The sequence below is a fragment of the Silurus meridionalis genome, chromosome 9, assembly GCF_014805685.1.
Source record: "Silurus meridionalis isolate SWU-2019-XX chromosome 9, ASM1480568v1, whole genome shotgun sequence".
NCBI lineage: Eukaryota > Metazoa > Chordata > Actinopteri > Siluriformes > Siluridae > Silurus > Silurus meridionalis.
Window position 1 is genome coordinate 21,568,742 of NC_060892.1, and position 20,598 is coordinate 21,589,339.

The 20,598-nt window shown below is 41.1% G+C and overlaps 2 long non-coding RNA genes across 3 annotated transcripts; both read left to right on the forward strand.

Moving 5' to 3' along the window:
* The first annotated feature begins 2,823 nt into the window (after positions 1-2,823).
* Positions 2,824-4,817, forward strand: LOC124391595. Its single transcript, XR_006927008.1, has 3 exons — positions 2,824-2,845; positions 3,733-3,939; positions 4,714-4,817. It is a non-coding gene; the product is annotated as an uncharacterized LOC124391595 (long non-coding RNA).
* Positions 4,818-11,105: 6,288 nt separating this feature from the next.
* On the forward strand, positions 11,106-18,987 carry LOC124391367. 2 transcript variants are annotated; one of them, XR_006926934.1, is made up of 8 exons: positions 11,106-11,225; positions 11,381-11,584; positions 11,942-12,072; positions 12,778-13,094; positions 14,693-14,791; positions 15,821-15,884; positions 15,989-16,103; positions 18,051-18,987. It is a non-coding gene; the product is annotated as an uncharacterized LOC124391367 (long non-coding RNA). The 2 variants fall into 2 exon arrangements; XR_006926935.1 differs by having other exon boundaries at positions 15,993-16,103.
* The last annotated feature ends 1,611 nt before the right edge of the window (positions 18,988-20,598 follow it).

Sequence of the window (20,598 nt, forward strand, 5' to 3'; positions counted from 1 at the left end):
GGAGGTAAAAAAAAAGTCACAAGACAAATGACAAAGTGCAAATGCAAGAAAAATGTGTGCATGGTATTTCCAAAGTAAAGGGGTGAATGTGTGTGCAAAATAACACAAAGAAGTCTGTATTCCTCTATACTACATGTTTTGTTTCACAAGACTCGAATCAAATTCCAATGCCTGAAAAAAAAAAGAAAAAAAACGTTATCTGTATTAGATGTCATAGCCATATCCAAATTAGTTACACAAAGAAACGTGATCTGAATTCACATTTCTCTGTTCAAGCTCCTCAGTCCCCTGCAATAAGAACAATATAAATAAATTGGCAAGACATTGACCTTTCATGACGTCCAAAATTCCGCCATAAGCTCCGCTATATTTAATTCATGTTCCCCACTGAGCAGAGAAAATGCAATAGCTACAGAAAATGTACACAGCCTGCATGAAGGAAATGAATGTGTTGGCTGGCTTTACTGCCTTTGCTCCTGGAAAAATAATGCAGTCATGGTAATGTGGGACTAAATACCAATCACGTGTCCGTGGTGTTCTCACGAGAGCTCAGTTGACAAGAACAAAAAGAAGAACAAAACAACTTATTTTTTAAATGTAGGTTCTTTTCCTATATTTTTTTAAGAAATTAGGTGGGGGAAGAAAATTCAAATTTGGACGTATGATGTAGTATTTCTGTGCCAAATAAAGTCTTTCCGGGTTTCAGAAATTTTTTTTTTAGTATGTCTCTTCGTGATGTCATAAAGGAAAGAATTCCTTGTATGGGCACGAGAAGAATGTCTCTAAAGGAGTGTGTTTTTGGATGTGAGGGAAGAAGAACCTGGCTTAGTACTTACCATTTAGACACATCCTGCGGTAGTCGTTGTTGTCGTTGCTGTACTCAGGATTCTGGATCAGATAAGTTGGCCATAATTAACTTAAGACTATAAAGTTATTGTTCTAATTTTGTAGCTTGCATACGAACGGTTCACAAAAGCTACACATGCTTGTGGCTCTTTAGCTCCACCCACAGCATGCCATCAGGAATGTTTTTCAAGGCTGTTTTCGGAGAGAAGTGTAACGCTGTATTTTTCATTTATAAATCTGCTAAAACTAAAAACTCTTCTGAGATATAAAGGATGCAATACTATTCTGTGGGTTCTCAAGATTAACATGAGATTGGTTAAAGTGGTGTGTTTGACCTTCAATTGTTTGAAGTTGGTGAGAAACACACAGATGATTATTTAGTCCCTGCTATATAAAAACACAGAATTGAAGGAGGGTGTACTTACTTTATCCTAGGACTGTATATGGCCATGTATGTAGATGGACAGCATAAATGTGGGGTAAAGTGCCGCCCTCAATATTAAATTGTATATTTGTGTGTGTGTGTGTGTGTGTGTGTGTGTGTGTGTGTGTGTGTGTGTGTGTGTGTGTGTGTGTGTCTATAAAGGAAACACTCAGCTGACCTAAATGTTCATTTATATTAATTTAACTCATTAATTTCTCAGTCATCTCACAGAGAAGAAGCAGAACTGTAGAAATGGCCAAGCAGTGAATGAAATAATCTGTGATAGATGGATAGCAGGTTGGAAAATGGATCATTGAACTTGGGCGAAAAAAGAGACACTTAAAGAAAAATACAAGTTTTAGGAAGAGAGCGTCCTTTCAAATTCATGCCAATGCACACAATGAAAACAAATTTCACAGGTAAATGCTCGTGAGTATTTACTCACTAATACGCTGATTGTAGCTGATTACATTCCAAACAAACCCCTTCTATACTGGGCTGTGGATCATCTGGTACCTTGCCGCACAGAAAGAATAACTTTTTAATGTTGATTTTATTCACTTTCATTGACTGCAAGTCAAATTATTTTTATACAAAAAATTATTTGAGATCAATAGAGAAAACAGTAAAGGGGATTATATATAGTACATTTACAATGAACAGTGCTGGTGAAGAGGACATGGACACCTACATTAGATATTGCTGGTGAAGAGGACATGGACATCTACATTAGATATTGCTGGTGAAGGGGACATGGGCATCTAACTTTGACCTGGTCATTGATTTTGTTTGTATTCAGTTTGCAACTTATTTGATGAATAAAAGGTAGAAATTCATTGACAGTTTCCCAATTTTTTATTGTTCAAAATAAAATGTATAATATCAAAAAATCTATAATATAATTATTATAATATAACATAAAAACTAATTAAAATATTTTGAATGGCTTTTCACCAAGAGCATATTTTATTTTAGTTTTAAATGTAAAAATTGACGTGAATATAAACTTATAAACAATAAACTTGACATAATATCCTATTATAATCCATTAATCTTAATGTAAATAAAGTTTAAATACAATAAACAAATCCTAAATAAAATTCACCTATCAATCGCCTTCTCGCGAACACGTGATCTGACCAATCAGAAACGACGCGTCTAGGAGCTGGCCAATCAGAAGAGTATTTTCTGACGCGCACAAAAGATAAAACGTGGCTCGCGACGCTTTGATACAGCTGCTGAGTGTTGATGAGAGGAAAACGAGCTGCTTCGGTATCCGCCGCTAAACTGAGCTTTAATCTTCTTACACCGCGAAGTTTAAATTTAGGACGAGGTGTACAATTAATTCTTGGGTAAGTTAAACATTTATTATTGTATAAGTTTATTATTTATTGTTGTGTTTTGAAGCCTATCCTGGGTTCCGCTGTAGTTTGGCACTGTGCATGTGCAGCCATTAAGTTTAATATTTACACTGCTTTAGGATGTAATATTTTCAGAAAATTGCTTCCCTGATTAAAAGGTCTGGGTAAAATTACATTTATATATGTTTATCTAAAATGCCCATGTGGCGTCTCGGTAATGGAAACCCCCTGCATAAGAGTGATCCTAATTTTCGTGTTGCGAGACAGAAGTGAAGGTTTTGACCTTAATTTTGGCCCGCCTCTGTACGAGTAAACAATTGAGAAGCGTAAGAGCATCTGCCAAAGCTAGACAAAATTTAATTTGAGTTGAGGATGGTGAAGGGCACAGACATTCACAGCAGATATTGCTGGTGATGGGGATATGGACCTCTACATCAGATACTGGTGCTGTGGGACAATGACGATTAACAAAAGAGCCATACAAATAAAACCAAATATAATTTTGAAGCAGATTAATTTAGCGTTGAGTCCGCTTTAAAAAAAGTTTATACAGTCTCCAAGGTATTTGTCTGATTTGTTTTCTAGGAATGACAAATATGGAGTTAATTGCTGTCTTGACCACAGAGTAGCGCTAGTGAACGGCACAGGAGTTGCATAATCAGGGTTTTTGCATCAAAATGTTTAGACCTTAAGTCTTAAATTCGCTGTCCTAGGTCTTAAATCGTTGGGAAAATTAAGACCCCGTTTTAAATGTCTATGTATCGGAACCTCTAATGATCATTGAAATGCTCTCGCAGCACTTCAGAATGTTTGTTTGTTCGTTTCCATGGCGGTGTAGTTTGTTCTTTTGCTGGTCCAAATATAATTTGATGTATTACAACTACAAATGACATCATCATGAAACAGCCAATCAGCTTTTTGGTTTTGGTGCAAAGCTCTCTTGGATTGTATGGAAGTGCAAGTTTAGCTATACCTCACTTAGAAAAAAAAAAAACCTGCAGAAACTTTGATAATGAGCTCTAATGTCACAATAGGTGAGATGTAATGGTTCTACTGGTGCAGCTTTTAAGTGCTCCTGTCTGGCTTTCCCTCCTTTCTCAGAACTGTCGGCGAGGTTGTGTCCGGCGTGGTGTGTAAAGTCTTTAACCAGCCTAAAGCACGTGCTAAAGAGCTTGGCTTGGACATCTGCTTAATGTACGTCGAGATCGAGAAAGGAGACGTGGTTCAGGAGGAAATTCTCAAAGGCCTCGACAATAAGAACCTGAAAATCGCCCTCGCCTGCGTGGAAGTGCTGAGACGGGCGCTGAGGTGAGTGATGAAATCAAGAGAAGATGCCAAATAGTACTAAATATAGAAAAGCATCACGTCTGTTTTGGGATCTGAGATGTTTCTCGCCAGAAGTTTCCGGCATTGCACTCCCACCACGCTGCCGAAAAGCCTGCTCAAACCTTTGTGTGTCGCTTTGCTGAAGGTAAAAGCCGAGAGCAGCTTTAATACTCGGTAGAACGTTGTCGAGCCTGAATCATGGACAGTGGTGGACGAAGTACACAGACCATGTACTTGAGTTAAATTGGAGATAAACGCGGTAAAATACTATTTCTCCAGTGTTTCCTTTAAATAAAAGTATTTGCCTACAGCACAATTTAAATAGCTAATTACTACGATTTAATAGGACATTAAGCAAAAGTCTTGTGACGTGATATTACGGCTCTGATCAACTTGCGTGAAAAGATTGCTACTCTTAGCACACCATTCTGTTCATAGAATGATATTGATGAGTCAAACATTGATTTGATGTGTATTAAAATAATCATGAGCCCAAAACCTTGAAGCTATTTCCTTTAGAACCAAATAAAATAACAGGATTTGAGAGCAGTCAGTTTTGGTTTACGGTTATTTGGTAAAAAAGGAACGACTGATTTAGCTCAATTTTAAGTAGAAAGTTAAGATATTTGACTTTGAAATAGAGTGAATGCAAAGTAGATTTTTTTAGATATACCTAGTATTATACTGTAGATAAATTTCATGAAAAACTAACAGGAAGTGGTAAATAACGCAAGAGTCTTTTTTTCGTTCTTGTAGCAAGCAAACGATTCGGCTCCTGTGGTTCGAGACGCCGCATTTGAAGCTTTGGGCACGGTGCTCCAGGTGGTGGGCGAGAGGGCTGTGAGCCCTTTCCTGGCTGATGGGGGGAAAAACTAAAAGCGGACAAGGTTAAAGCATTTTCTCGCCTTCACAACGTCTGATGCTTTGGAACGTATTCGTTTTGCGGTTTCTACTTTTGGAATATTTAGCACATTTAAGACTTGTTTCGTTGTCTCTCGTAGATTAAGGAGTGTGCCGAGAAAGTGGAGCTGCCCGGAGGAAAGAAAGCTGCAGGTCAGGTGAAGGAGAAAAACGCTCCAAAAGCCCCGCCTGCAGCTCCTGCTCCAGATAAACCATCTGCTCCTGCCAAGAAAACACCTGCAGCTGCTGCCACTAAGGTCAGTGATCAGGCTTCTTTGAAAGTCAATTTTATTTCTGATTCAGTAAAAGCTTTATCCAATAATTTAGCAGTTGGGAAAGTAAAGCCAAGTTACAAAGCAATTAGATATACAAGTTTTCAAGACTATTAACTAAAGTCGAGAAAAATTATACCTTTGGTCAATTGTTAAAATGGTCATCTTGAATTCTGTCTGAAGTTTTTTTGAACCATCAGCCCAGGATTTTCATAATGTCTCTTTTTTTTAAAACTGTTTCAAAGAGTTTTATTTATTTTTCAGGCAATGGAGCTAATGGACAAGGAAGAGATGCCCTGCTCTTGTTTGGATTTTGGCCAAGAAACCTGGTTGAAAAAAAACTTCCAGGTAACTCCTTTTCCTTAAATTGTGCGAACAAATTTGTCATGTTCTCTTAAACTGTGCCATTCTTTCTGCTCCACATGGTGTTGAGTGAGCCAGTGACATTTCTCTTTCTGATTCCTGTCCATCTACAGTCTGTTCATTTAGATTTAGATTTTAGATTTTTGCCATTGCTATGCTGATGACACACAGCTGTATATTTCAGCAAAGCCAGATGAGCTAGATCAGCTCAACAATGTTGAGAAGTGTGTAAAGGACATTAGACAGTGGATGCTTAATAACTTTCTTCTGCTCAACTCAGATAAGACGGAAGTACTTTTACTTGGACCACATGCAGCTAGAAATAAACTTTCCGATTATGTAGCATCTCTGGATGGTGTTTCTGTTTCAGCATGTACGGCTGTCAAAGACCTTGGTGTGATTATTGACCCGAGTCTTTCCTTTGAGTCTCACGTGAATAATATCACCAGAATCGCCTTCTTTCACCTTAGAAATATTGCTAAGATTAGAAATATGATGTCGTTACAGGATGCAGAAAAACTAGTTCATGCTTTTGTTACTTCTAGATTAGACTACTGTAACGCTTTACTGTCTGGGTGTGCGAGTAAGTGCATAAATAAGCTTCAGTTAGTCCAGAATGCAGCAGCAAGAGTCCTTACTAGATCTAGGAAATACGACCACATCACCCCTGTTTTAATTAGTCTACACTGGCTCCCAATCAAATCTCGCATTGATTATAAAATATTACTACTGACGTATAAAGCACTTAACGGTCTCGCACCGCAGTATCTGAGTGAACTTCTGTACCAGTATGATCCTCCGCCTACTTAGATCAAAAGGTGCTGGCTATCTGTTGGTTCCTCAAATAATGAAGACTACAGCAGGGGGCAGATCTTTCTCTTATAAAGCCCCACAGTTATGGAACAGCCTTCCAATCAGTGTTCGGGACTCGGACACAGTCTCAGTGTTCAAGTCGAGGTTGAAAACTTATTTATTTAGTCAAGCCTTTTATCAGTAGATTTTTCTTAGGTAAAGGCACAGATCTGGAGGGCGCATGGATATAGAGTGTTTGGTGAACTGGTATATTTGTATGCTGTCGTCCCCTCACATTCACATGTTCACTCAGGTTTGTTGAACGGTGGTGTGGTGGGTCGTCTCTTATCCCAGAGATCCCTCATGTCTGTGTTACCTTCTGGTTCTCCCTTTTAGTTATGCTGCCATAGCGAGTCTTGCGGAGTCCAAACTGCACAGTGACATTAACTTTCATACACCAATAGTTACACTTAATAATCCATATCCTTCTCTTTCCGTGTCTCTCTCTCTCTCTCTCTCTCTCTCTCTCTCTCTCTCTCTTTCTTTCTTTCGGTCGAGTTAAACATGCTCCTGAGGCTCCAGTGACCACTGTTCCTGCCCCTCTCCCCTCCATGGATCTTCACACTTCTGTGCAGCTCGGGATGGTCTCTCAACACCTTGGGTGGTTCCATGTAATTCCGGAGTAGAACGGGTGCTTTTGAGGATGGATTGGACTGTAGTTGGTTTTGGCGGTCTGCTGCACTGACTCGGGAGTGCAGTTTGCTTCTGATCATCATCACTGTACCCTGCAACTTTGCATATATGCTTCAAATGGACATTTGGTGCAACCCAGATGAGGATGGGTTCCCTCTTGAGTCTGGTTCCTCTCAAGGTTTCTTCCTTTGCCATCTCGGGGAGTTTTTCCTTGCCACAGTTGCTCATCAGGGACAAACATACTTACAAAGAACATATTTACATTTAATCACCACATTATCTGTGTAAAGCTGCTTTGAGACAATGTTCATTGTTAAAAGCGCTATACAAATAAAAATGAATTGAATTGAATTTATTTCTCTGTTTGTAGGTGATGCAGCTGAAGCTGCAGGTCGTTTGTGCCGTGGTTTAGAAAGGTTAGTTTTTCTCCAGAACATCAGCCCTGGCTGTGCTGGAAGCTGTGGTGGATAAAACTGGGGACGTGAAGTGTGGCGAGTGCGGTCAGAGCCTCTCGGGCCATTGCAGAAGCCTGCGGAACAAGTGAGTGGAAAACACTGAATGTGTAGAATTCGCTGAATCGGCATTTGGGTCAAACTTGGTCATTTTTGGTTTTAAAACATTAGGTCGTGTCCATGGCCTTAGCTCAGAACCCTAAAAACCAGGCTGAAGCTCTGAACTGGCTCTGTGATGCTATTAAGGAGTTCGGATTTGCAGGGTAGGTCAAATCCAGCATCTGGACATGTGAATATCGATAACTGTTTTTAGACCATTTCTGGAGTTTGGTTCTGTAAGTCAATAGTTGCAGTATGATGTGTGATCATTACATTTATCCTGGAAAAAAAATAAATAAAAGGCATTTATTAATAATGTAAAAACTGCTTTGGCTGCTACCTATCCAGTGAGTATGAACAGAATTCTTTTTAGTTCTAGAATCTTTTTTAAATTTTTATTCATTTATATTCATATTTAGTCAAATGTGTTTTTAATTATTATAATTTTGCATGTGTATGTATAAGTAAATGCTATGTTTATACACATTCTGTATTTTGAATCACTCAACATTTGTTTTACTGATGTGCCAAGTCTTAAATCAAGCACCAAAAACTGCGCTCCTTTATTGGCGGTTTGCATTTTCAAGTAGAGCGTTACTGCCATCTACTGTGGTAATGGATCAGAGACTTGTATCTCTATTCCCCAGACCAAAAGAAAACCACCATAAAGCAAACATTCGCGAGGAAACGTAGCAAAAGTTCTGTTTGGTGTCCTGGTGATTTGGCATTTAAAACACAATTACTTAAATATTTACAAGAACATTTTGTCTTCATGCTCTATGTTGAGTAGGGTGTGGGAGAGCGAGTGGGAGGGAGGAAAAAGGACAGCCACAACAGGTCGGTTCACTGGCGTCACTGCCGTTCTTTATTGAATGTCTTTAACTATATCACACTGGTGTCTGGTCGCTCAGTGCTCGCACGGCACTACTGGCACACGCGCACACACACACACACACACACATGCCTCCGCTCCCTCGGCTTTTATGCGCCTCCTGATCACTGAAACGAAAGCACAGACATCAGGGGGAAGTCGTGGCCGACTTCCCCCTGTCGCAAGAGGAAGTCGGCCACGACCATCTGTGCCCCCGGTCTGTGGACCACCTCGAACTTAAATGGCTGAAGTGCCAGATACCACCGAGTGATCCGCACGTTGGTATCCTTCATGCGATGGAGCCACTGGAGCGGGGCGTGGTCCGAACAGAGGGTGAAGGCCCGTCCCAGCAGATAGTAATGGAGGGTGAGAACCACCCACTTGATGGCCAGGCACTCCCTCTCGATAGTGCTGTACCGTCTTTCCCGCACCGACAGCTTACGGCTTATGAACAGCACCGGCCGTTCCTCCCCCTCCACCATCTGGGACAACACGGCCCCCAGCCCTCCATCCGACGGGTCGGTCTGCAAAACAAAGGGGAGAGAGAAATCAGGTGCATGCAAAAGCGGACCCCCGCAGAGCGCGGCTTTAACACGCATAAAAGCCTGTTGGCACGGCTCAGACCACTGGATTGGATCTGGAGCTCCCTTTTTAGTGAGATCGGTCAGCGAGCTGGTGACGTCCGAAAACATGGGGATGAACCTCCTATAATAGTTTGCCAGCCCCAGGAACCGTCTCACCTTCTTTTTGGTCTCAGGTCTCAGACAGGCCGCAATCGCTGCCGTCTTGTCTATCTGGGGACGCACCTGCCCATGACCCAAGTGGAAACCCAGATACCGTACCTCCACCCTCCCCATTCGCGCACTTCTTCGGGTTCGCCGTGAGCCCTGCCCATCTTAAGGTCCGCAGGACTGGCCTGAGATGTTGCAGATGCCGCTGCCAGTCATTGCTGTAAATGACAATGTCCTCTAGATACGCAGCGGCGTAACCGTTGTGCGGGCGGAGAATCCGGTCCATCAGACGTTGAAACGTCGCATGGGCTCCGAACAAACCAAACGGAAGTGTTACGAACTGGTGTAAACCGAACGGAGTGGAGAAAGCCGTTTTTTTCCCCGGGATATTGGCGTCAAGGGGATCTGCCAGTATCCAATATCAAGCAGCTCGTCGATGCGAGGCATTGGATACGCGTCAAATTTAGACACCGCGTTGACCTTACGATAGTCCACACAGAACCGGACCGACCTGTCGGGCTTGGAAACCAAGACCACTGGGCTGCTCCAGTCGCTGTGGGACTCCTCGACCGCCCCCATGTCGAGCATGGCCTGAAGTTCCTCCCGTACCACTTTTTTTTTTTTGTGTTCGGGCAGGCGGTACGGTACCCACTCGCTGGAGGATGGCCCGCTTCAGATCGCCGTACTCCAGCATACGGTCCGCCGGTAGCTGCTGGGCTTCTTCGGAAAGCAGCGGCAGCAGGCGGAGAGCGCTCTCCATTCCGGTCCACTCTCTGGCGGCCGCCACTCGCTCGAAAAGTTCCAGTACACGTGTTCCTACATCCATATTCTGTTCCTGAATTTTTAGTAATGAATTTATTTTTTGGGGTGTTTTTTAACAATCTTAATTCCAGAAATTTTGGGACTTTTATTTATTTATTTTTTTATATTCAACATTTTACAATAGAACATGGAGAACATATGTTTAAACTGAAAATCTACATTTGTATGCAAAAATGAGCTCATTTCAAATTTGGTGGTTGGCTTGCTGGAAAAAGCAAGATCCGCCATGCCTGCCAAACCTGCAGCTCTGAGTAAAGCAGCACCTGCTTCCACAAGCATCGTGAAGCCCCCTGTAGCGCCTCCTGGTTAGTGGTTACCGCATCTATGTTAAACTGCTCAATGAGCATCGCAGAGAAACTAGAGATTAAACCCAGCCCGGATTTGAGACTCTGAAAATCCTTTATAAATATCCCAATTTATTTCTTAGCAGAACCCATAAGCCGTTTTCATAACTTTCGAAACGTACATAAATTTGGACATGTAGAAAGTGGTTTAGATGCAACAGTGAGTGTAGTGTGGCAAGAGGAAGTTGCATTATATCACGGTATTGCAGAATGCAACATTCCCCCCTCTTGAAATCCTATATATAGCTCGCGAATCAAAGAACTTGGCTACTTGAGACACACAGGGTTATTCTTATTACAAACATGAATTATTTTTTTTTTGGGTGACTGACATCTCAGTGATTCCAATGCATTTGTTTGTGTTCATAGTTTCAGACAAAGCTGTTCCTCTGAGTGAAACACCACCAGCAGAATTGAAAAAGGCCAAACAAGCAGCTGAACCCAAAACTAAGGTCAGTGTGTGTCTCTTATTATAGTCAAATTTAAAACACGGTTGGATAAAATGTATTTTTATTTTGAACTGCATAAAATTGCTTGAAGGGTTTCTTCCTTTCTTGCTGCTTTTCTTAAATCGTTTTTTAGGCACTTATGAAGAAACCACCCGGCAAAGTTGAGGAAGAGCGGAACGGTCCCATCTTCGTCGTTGTTCCAAACAGGAAAGAGCAGCGGATTAAAGAAGAGAAGTTTAAAGGCATGTTTTTTGTCGGATCTCTACTTGGACTCTTAACCAGTGTTTTGTGCACTTATTTATCATGCTTATGTGTATTGCAACTTCCCTGCTGGTGTTTGTAGGTGTTGAAGTAGAACTTTTTAACACCACGAGAGGAGTTTGTTGACCTGCTGAAGAATCAGATGGCTAAATGGCTGATGGAGGACCTCTTCATACGGATTTCCAGAAGCACATTAGGGCAATCAGCACCATGATGGAGGTGAATCCTAGACCTGCTCAGCTCTTCCACATTACCCTAGTTGCCGCAATGCTGATTATTAACCTTATAAACAGCAGTTGCACTGTTCTGAGCTCTTGGGTGCATGTTATATGAACTGTGGCTGCTATAACAATATTTATTTATTTTTCTCTTAGCAACTGGAGGCAGAGACCGGGGCCACAGTAAGCTGTTTGGATCTGATCCTCAAGTGGTTCACATTGCGCTTCTTTGATACGAACACCAGAAGGCTGATGAAAGCTCTGGAGTATCTCAAGCTTCTCTTTGTCAGTCTTAGTAACCAGGACTACTATCTCACTGAGCATGAGGCTGCGCTGTTCATCCCTTACTTCACCCTAAAGGTAAAGGTAGAACACTAATGAAATTCTCTGGCGTTTTGTTTACTAATGATTTGAAAATCTACCCTTTTCTTTATACATGAGCTCAGGACGTCTTTGATTAGGTAGTGCTGCTGTCATAGACAAGAAAATGCATATCTTCCCTCACACTTGGAACATAACTTATTTGAATGTGTACATTTTTAATACTGACATCAATCATTTTACTTTTGATATTGGGTCAAATGTGATGAGCAACATTTCTACAATAAAATTGTATTACATGAAGGATGTAATGTGCTTTATCTTATAATAATCCCGAGAATAAGATGTAGTGGTTTCTTATGCTCTACCACATTGAAACCCTGTGCACTTTTTCAGATGGGCGAACAAAAAGACGTGGTGCGGAAAGAAGTGCGTCTTCGGCTTGTTGCATAAAGTTTACCCAGCGAGCAGAGTCTTCCCTTTTCTCATGGACGGCACAAAGTCTAAAAACTCCAAGCAGAGAGCTGGTAAGTAAATCCGGATTACGTCCCCCTGCACTGTCCAATGATTTTGTTCAGACCTGTGATGTGCCTCAATATTCAGAATAGTTGTTTCCTGAAATCAGCTATGAATTGGATCAGGCACGTGCACAGGTAGGGCTCAACCTGTGCAGAGCACATGCCCTTTTTGCCCTTACACTCCGAAGTGCCCTTTTTTTGGTGGTGTTACTAAATAATCTTGATATAAAAAAAGGGAGGGGGGTGCCCTTTTTCAGTTTCAGCACATGCCCCTCAAAAGGTCTGTGCATGGCCCTGAATTGGATATTTTAGGGGTGTAACTTTACACAAAAGTCACGGCTTGGTGCACCTCGGTTTTTGAGTCACGGTTTAGTTTGTGTGTATATAATGTAAATAATACAATTTAGAATAATCAAATTAATGTTATGCATTTTTTTATATTAAGTTGATTAAATTAAGATAAAATAAATAGAAACATTTAAATAGTTTACATTTTAGATTTGGGTAATACGTGTGTGTGTGCGTGTTAATATACATTTCTACTTCTTTCATCATACTTTGAATAACATCTTTTTTCCTTCCTTCACTCCCTCTGTGGAATTGCCAGGATTTTCTCCTTTTAAGAAAAATTCTTGAAAGTAGCAGCGATTTCACGCAAAATGTGAAAATGGCTCATATTGCCTTATTAATTCTGTTTTTCTAATTCATCTGCAGAGTGTCTGGAGGAGCTCTGCTCTCTCGTTGGACGGCGAAATCCTTGCGCGAAATCGGCGATCGAGACACTGCTGTCCGTAACGCTGCGCTAAACACAGTTGTGGCGGCTTATAAAGTCTGTGGAGAGCAAGTGTACAAACTCATCGGCCAGGTGGGGTACCTGAATACAGAATAAATGATGCCTAGCGCATTTCTTTTCAACTTCAGGTGGAGGAAAAAACTTCAGGGCTGGCTAACGCTAGTCTTCTATGCAAGCCGAACGCTGACTCTGCTGCTGCTGCTGCTGCAGCTGCTGCAGCAGCAACTTTTAAGCTGAGGTAGGATTCTTAACATTTAGATTAGTTGTGGTTGCGTCATTTTTGCATGCTGGGTCTAGTCTGATCTGGGTGATCCTGATTGTACACAGACGTATTTGGGGTTACTATAGATAGTAGGGGTACACAAAATTCACGGTCTTTACCTCTGTTTAAGTCACAGTACAGTACTTGTTTTTATTATATATAATACAGTTTAATAATCTTTGTGAACAAGTTTACATTTTTAAAACAATTTTAAATATAATGCCTGCTCGGTTCAATAATATACAAAATATTTGTTAATCAAATTAATGCAATACACTTTCTTTATTACATTAATTAAATGAAGTACCGTATTTTTCGGACTATAAGCTGCTACTTTTTTCCCACGTTTTAAACCCCGCGGCTTAAACAACGAAGCGGCTAATTTATGGATTTTTTGGGTTTTTCCCGGTTTCACAAACTTCAAGCCAAAAAACTGAACCCCATAACATTAGACCAATGAAATGTCCGAACGGAAACGAAAAAACGCACCTCACCTGTGTTCTGAGCTGCACGGCTTCGGGAGAAATACTTCTACCGGTGTTGATTTTTAAACACACGAAGATGCCAAAAGATGCCAAAAGATAGTTGTGAAAGGAAGGAGGAAGACAGTGAACAATGACTTTCTTGGTTGGCTACTGTTTAGATACAAGCCGTTGTAGCACGTTGAGTCTGGGTGAAGGGATACTGATCTGAAAGCCCTGTACCGAAAAAGTTCAGTATGACTGTGTACCGTTACACCCCTAATATAGTAAATCAATTTAAGTTTTCTCTTCTACTTTTTGTCCCCCCAAACATAACTTGATTTTCCTGGTGTCTGATGTTTTCATGTTCTTTCAAAGAAATACTATATTTGTAATTATAATTTGAATTAAGCTTTGACCATGAAGGGAGACTAACTGGAGCCATATCTAATTTACATATTTGTTCCTGGAGTCTTTAATCTTCATAACAATCCCCCAATTTCTATCATTCTCTGTGAGATTCAGCTTCAGAATGTTTTTTTAAGAGTATAAATGATGATTGAGCTGATTTTATCAGACCCATCAATCATTCTAACAACTAAAACTCACTTGTTTGTATTTAGATGTCACTGCACAGGAGAACACTTATAGCCTCTGTCCTAAAACAAATCTTAGCCCTTTATTTCCACCACCTGCTCTAGCAGGGTTTCTTCTCCCTCTATTGCTTGTAATGAGAGTGTTGGTGCTAAAGGGGGATGGTTGTCATGCACAGCTGACTGCACAGCAGTGTCTGGATCTGGCTTGTTTAATTTGAGGTCTACAATCAAGGTAGTAGAATAAACGGCATGAATTGTGTAAAAGGAAATTTAACTCCCTCAAAGTATACTGAAACAAAAGTTAAGATAATCAAATGGAATAAATTGGTCAATTTGACACTGGATATTCTGATGCCATTTTCCTTTAGTGCCAAATGACTTTTGGCTTCAGTGTATCGTCTCATGCCTATGCATGCAGCGACTATGAACTATGAGCATTTCCTGTCCTGGAGTTTTTCTATTATTTATTTTTTAGTGGTTTTAAAGTGTTTAATTTTTGTGATTTCTGATTTGACAGATTATGAATCATCTGAGCCTGATTGAGAACGGTAGTGAGTCCAAAGTTGAAGCTCGCTTGAAGAGAGCGATGAAGCATTCCGTTTCAACAACCCAAACGGTAAATCAAGAACATTTTGTGGTTTCCTCAGCTAACAGTGGATTTTATCAATACTGGTAGCTAGGTTGGAGTGTACTTACTGATAAACAATCAAGTTTTTCAAATGGATACGGAATAAAATTTAAATATTGAGGGGGGAAAAACATTTATTCAGACTAAAGCAAAATAGCAGTCTAGATAAAAAGTTGCATCCAAAATGAAGACTAAAGCCCTATTCGGACGGGACTAGTTTTCCAAACGACGTTTGAGTTTTCAGCCGACGTCTGTCATTTCATGTATGGATTCGGACGGGACTAACATCTCCGTGTTTATTGCGGAGGTAGGAGTGTCTGTGTTTTACATGTGGGCGTTGCACAAGACCTCTACATGCATTATTGGTGCGCAGAAAGCAGAAATTTGAATACCGGCATGCTAGGGTTAGTACGGAAGTTCACGTTGACCAAAACACACAAGTAAACGCGTTTTGAAAAAAAACTTTTTCGCCAATCACAGACATTCGCATTCGGACGGGATTAGATTTCTCAGAGGAGCGCAGAGTTTGCTAAAAAACAGTAGGTAATTTGCTCTGGAATTTTTACAGAGGTCGTGTGAGGAAAAAGACAGACATGGCAGATTCGGACGGGATTAAAACCACAAAGTACCTCTGTGAAACAGAAATTTATCTAACGACCCCCTGTAAAACTAGTCCCATCCGAATAGGGCTTTAAACGGCACATGACATCAGTGATTTTGCCTCTCGAGGCCGATCACCTAGTGTATAACGCAACCTGGAAAAACTACCGGAATGGATTTTTGGCAATAGTTCCAGCAGTCCATCGGCAATGATTAATTGGCAAAATTGATGAATCAGTTGAGCTCTAGTGTAAATGTTTCCCCTGTTAAATCGGTGCAGAAAGTGTTTTGCCCAATGAGCTCCATTTAAAGTGGATGTTTTGAGTTGGAAATATTTAATATTTAAGTCTTTCTTTGGAAATCACCAGATTTATTTCCGATTACAAAACTAGATTTTTTTTTTTTCTTTCCTTTCAGTCCCAGAGCACGGAACAGGTCGCTAAGGTCCAGGCTTCTGCAGGTTCTTCTATTGCTTCTGCAGGTTGGTCTATTGATTCTTTAACTGATTTTGCTTGTACCTTATGCTTAAAAGGGAATGTGAAAGTTACATGCAAGTCTTTTTTGCATATTAACACACATGCTCAGAAAGGCATCCCACCTGCGGAAGCCTCATCTTCCAGTACTGAGGCTTTTGACGTCGCTTGATATCAGGAGACTCCGAGCTCTGAAGCTGATCTACGGCCTTCAAAGCAACTCAAAGGTATTTTCATTTCCTGGTCAAGTATTAGACTGTACTGTATAAGTGTCATACAGTTTTTGTCATTTCATTTGATGTTGTTAATCTTTTCTTTTCAACTTAGCATATTAATTCAATTCAATTCATTTTTATTTGTATAGCGCTTTTAACAATGAACATTGTCTCAAAGCAGCTTTACACAGATAATGTGGTGGTTAAACATAAATATGTTCTTTGTAAGTATGTTTGTCCCTGATGAGCAACTGTGGCAAGGAAAAACTCCCCGAGATGGCATAAGGAAGAAACCTTGAGAGGAACCAGACTCAAGAGGGAACCCATCCTCATCTGGGTTGCACCAAATGTCCATTTGAAGCAGATATACAATGTTGTGGGGTACAGTGATGATGATCAGAAGCAAACTGCACTCCCGAGTCAGTGCAGCAGACCGCTGACACCAACTACAGTCCAATCCGTCCTCAAAGCACCCGTTCTACTCCGAATTAAGAGACCGTCCGAGCTGCACAGAAGTGTGAAGATCCAAGGAGGGAGAGGGGCAGGAACACTGGTCACTGGAGCCTCAGGAGCATGGGGGAGAGAGAGAGAGAGAGAGAGAGAGAGAGAGAGAGAGAGAGAGAGAGAGAGAGAGAGAGAGAGAGAGAGAGAGAGAGAGGGTGACGGGAAGAGAAGGATATGGATTATTAAGTGTAACTATTGGTGTATGAAAGTTAATGTCACTGTGCAGTTTGGACTCCAGCAAGACTCGCTATGGCAGCATTACTAAAAGGGAGAACCAGAAGGTAACACAGACATGAGGGATCTCTGGGATAAGAGACGACCCACCACACCACCGTCAACAAACCTGAGTGAACGTGTGAATGTGAGGGGACGACAGCATACAAATATACCAGTTCACCAAACACTCTATATCCATGTTCCTCAGATCTGTGCCTTTACCTAAGAAATCTACTGATAAAAGGCTTGACTAAATAAATACGTTTTCAACCTCGACTTGAACACTGAGACTGTGTCTGAGTCCCGAACACTGATTGGAAGGCTGTTCCATAACTGTGGGGCTTTATAAGAAAGATCTGCCCCTGCTGTAGTCTTCATTATTTGAGGAACCAACAGATAGCCAGCACCTTTTGATCTAAGTAGGCGTGGAGGATCATACTGGTACAGAAGTTCACTCAGATACTGCGGTGCGAGACCGTTAAGTGCTTTATACGTCAGTAGTAATATTTTATAGTCAATGCGAGATTTGATTGGGAGCCAGTGTAGACTGATTAAAACAGGGGTGATGTGGTCGTATTTCCTAGATCTAGTGAGGACCCTTGCTGCTGCATTCTGGACTAACTGAAGCTTATTTATGCACTTACTTGCACACCCAGACAGTAAAGCGTTACAGTAGTCTAATCTAGAAGTAACAAAAGCATTATATATATCATATATATTTCTGATATTTAGCATTCTTTTAGCTGTACCATGTATATCATGGACAAAACTGTAGTTTGTCCACAGGCTGTTTAAAGTTAATTTCACCTGAAAGTGTTTCTCATCAAATAAATGATTTTTATTTCTGGATTTTTGTCCTTGATAAACCAGCCTGATTTGTTTGTTTTTGTCCCCCTCCTCCCTTCCCCAAGCCAAACACCAAAACTCGGACCAAAACCACTGTTTGGCTGTTTAAACTTCTAGAACGATTTCCAATTAAATTGCAAAAGAACCAGTTTGTATTCTAGTCACATGGCGAAGCTCAAATTGCCATCATGCATCCATGTTTGCTTTTCTCCTCAGCTTGACTTGGACCATATGCTGACCAGTCCATCAGTTAGCTTAAAATTGCCCTTGTTGGCATTTCTCGCTCGGATTATTAGCGTTGCACCCAGTGATCTTTGCGAACGCGCTCTGTGGTGCGCATTCTCTACTCATTAAATGTCACTTGCCTCTCATTTCTTCCTCTGTGTCTTTCAGGTTCCCTGCTGAATTTCTAGCCTGCAGCTATGTAATGCTCTGTAGTGCTAATGAGGAAGAGTAAAATCCAGTGACTCAGGTTTTGTGCTAATTGATGTGGATGTGGGGTCAGCTTTTCCTTTATCTGTTCAGTATCTCCCTTAATGACTCGTATGTTCCCAAATTGCCTTTGAATACGAGCTGATATCAAAGTTTCAAGACTAGTGGTGCTATTCTGACCACGTCTGCTATTTCATCATGAAATTCTGCATGCAACTGGGCACAGGAAGACCAACTCCCTGAAACAATTCCACGACTTGTGCATGAAAATTGAAAATATAAAAAAATCCACATGATCTCACCTACCGACCCACCCTACCCGCCAGATTTATTTCTGCTTCGGACTTCACCGCCTTCTCAAAGATAAAGCTCCTGTTCAAAGGTCGCTGTTTTGATACCACTGTGGAGATACAGCATGAATAGCAGAAGGTGCCTGAAACATTTTGGAGAGAAGATTTCCAGGACACATTGCAGAAGTGGCAGGAACCTTGGGAGCACAGAATTACTGTGCAAGTGAACTATTTGGAAGGTGATTGTGTGTAAACACAAGGTACTTTCTTGTAAACTGAACTTTTTGATACTACCTCGTATATGTAGTTGGCAATTTATGACCTCATGCCCAATAATGTGTGAATAAACAATCCCCATGATGAACAAAAACACCAAAAATAGGCATTACAGCTTGACTAATAGGGATCTGGACAGTGTCAAAATATTAACTTTTACACATTTGTGCCTAATAACTTAGTGTGTGTAATGTGAAATCTGTGCAACATTCATGTAATCATCCATCCATATAATTCAAATAGCTATACAGAGTATATCTGCAACATGTACATAAACTTAGACTTTTTGTGTGTTGGTGTCGTTGTCTTCTTTCGGCTGCTTCTTTTAGGGTTCGCCACAGCGGATCATCTGTCTCCATACTATTCTCTTCTCTACATCTGCCTCTTTCAAACCAACTACCTGTATGTCTTCCCTCACCACATCCATAAACCTCCTCTTTGGCCTTTCTCTTTCATTCTCCTACCGATATACCCCATGTCCCTCCTCTGCACATGTACAAATCATCTCAATTGGGCCTCTCTCACTTTTCCCCCCTAAACGTCCTACATACTCTGTCCCTCTAATAAACTCACTTTTAATCCTGTCAATCGTCATCACTCCCAATGAGAATGTCAACATCTTCAGCTCTGCTACCTCCAGCTCCACCTCCTGTCTTTTACTCAATGCCACTGTCTCTAATCCATACAACATCGCAGGTCTCACCACAGTCCTATAAACTTTCCCTTTCACTCCTGCAGATACCCTTCTATCACAAATCACTCCTGCTATCACTCTTCTCCACCCACTCCACCCTGCCTGCACTCTTCACTTCTCTACCACTCTCTCCATTAATTTGCACTGTTGAGCCCAGGTACCTAAACTCCTCCACCTTCACCACCTCTTCTCCCTGCAACCACACCACTCCACTTCCCTCCCTCTCATTCATGTTTCATCTAGTCTCAAGAACACACACACACACACACACACACTCTAGTCCTATAAGTTTCTCAGAAACAAAGCCTTCTACTGCGCGATGTAGCTTGTATTCCAACCCCCACCTCCCAGTTTTCAGATTGTTTTTCCTAATTTATTTCAACAGAATTGGGAATATAATGATTTTTTGTTGTTTGTTTTTAGTTATGCCTCAGGTAATGCTGTGTGTTCACCAGGAGAGGGCGCCTTCTCCTTAAAAAAAAAAATTAACTTTTTTTTTTTTTTGCCAAATCTGCATCCTTTACTTGCCTGTAGTATGTTTCAGCATTCGCTCTCATACACACTGTAGATATGTATTACAATAAAAGTGACTGGACAAAAAGAAATTCAGAAAGTGCTTGCTAAAACGATGCCAGGTTAGAGTTAGATCAGATTAGATTACTTTATCTTGTTTATGGCTTTTCCTCATTTAAAAAAAGGTATAACAATTCAATATAACAAAGTAGATGGTGGTCTAGTGGTTAGGATGCGCGCTCTCACCGCTGCGGCCCGGTCAGGAAACTAACCCCAGCCATTAGGGTTGCACAAGCCAGTGCATTCTTAATGCCAGTCCCAAGCCCGGATAAATGGGGAGGATTGCGTTAGGAAAGGCATCCAGCGTAAAAACATGTCCCAAATCGGACATGCGGATCATGAATACGGATGATCCGCTGTGGCGACCCCTAATGGGAGAAGCCGAAAGAAAGTTTAATTCAATATAACAAAGTAAACAACAACTAACAAAGTTAGTTAGAGCGGGGGTTTACACATCATCCACCTGAGGTTTTAGTGCAGTTGTGTGCTGTTTGACATTTTCATGGACTCATTTATCTGGTGCTGCATCTCTGCTAACAATACCCATGTCATTCAACCGTGCTTTTATCACAAACAGGAAATGAGGCCACATCATGGTGTTATATTTGCATCCAGACGCCTGTATCACGCTCTAATAACACTAGTGGACTTCTGTATGCCTTGGTCATTAAGTTCT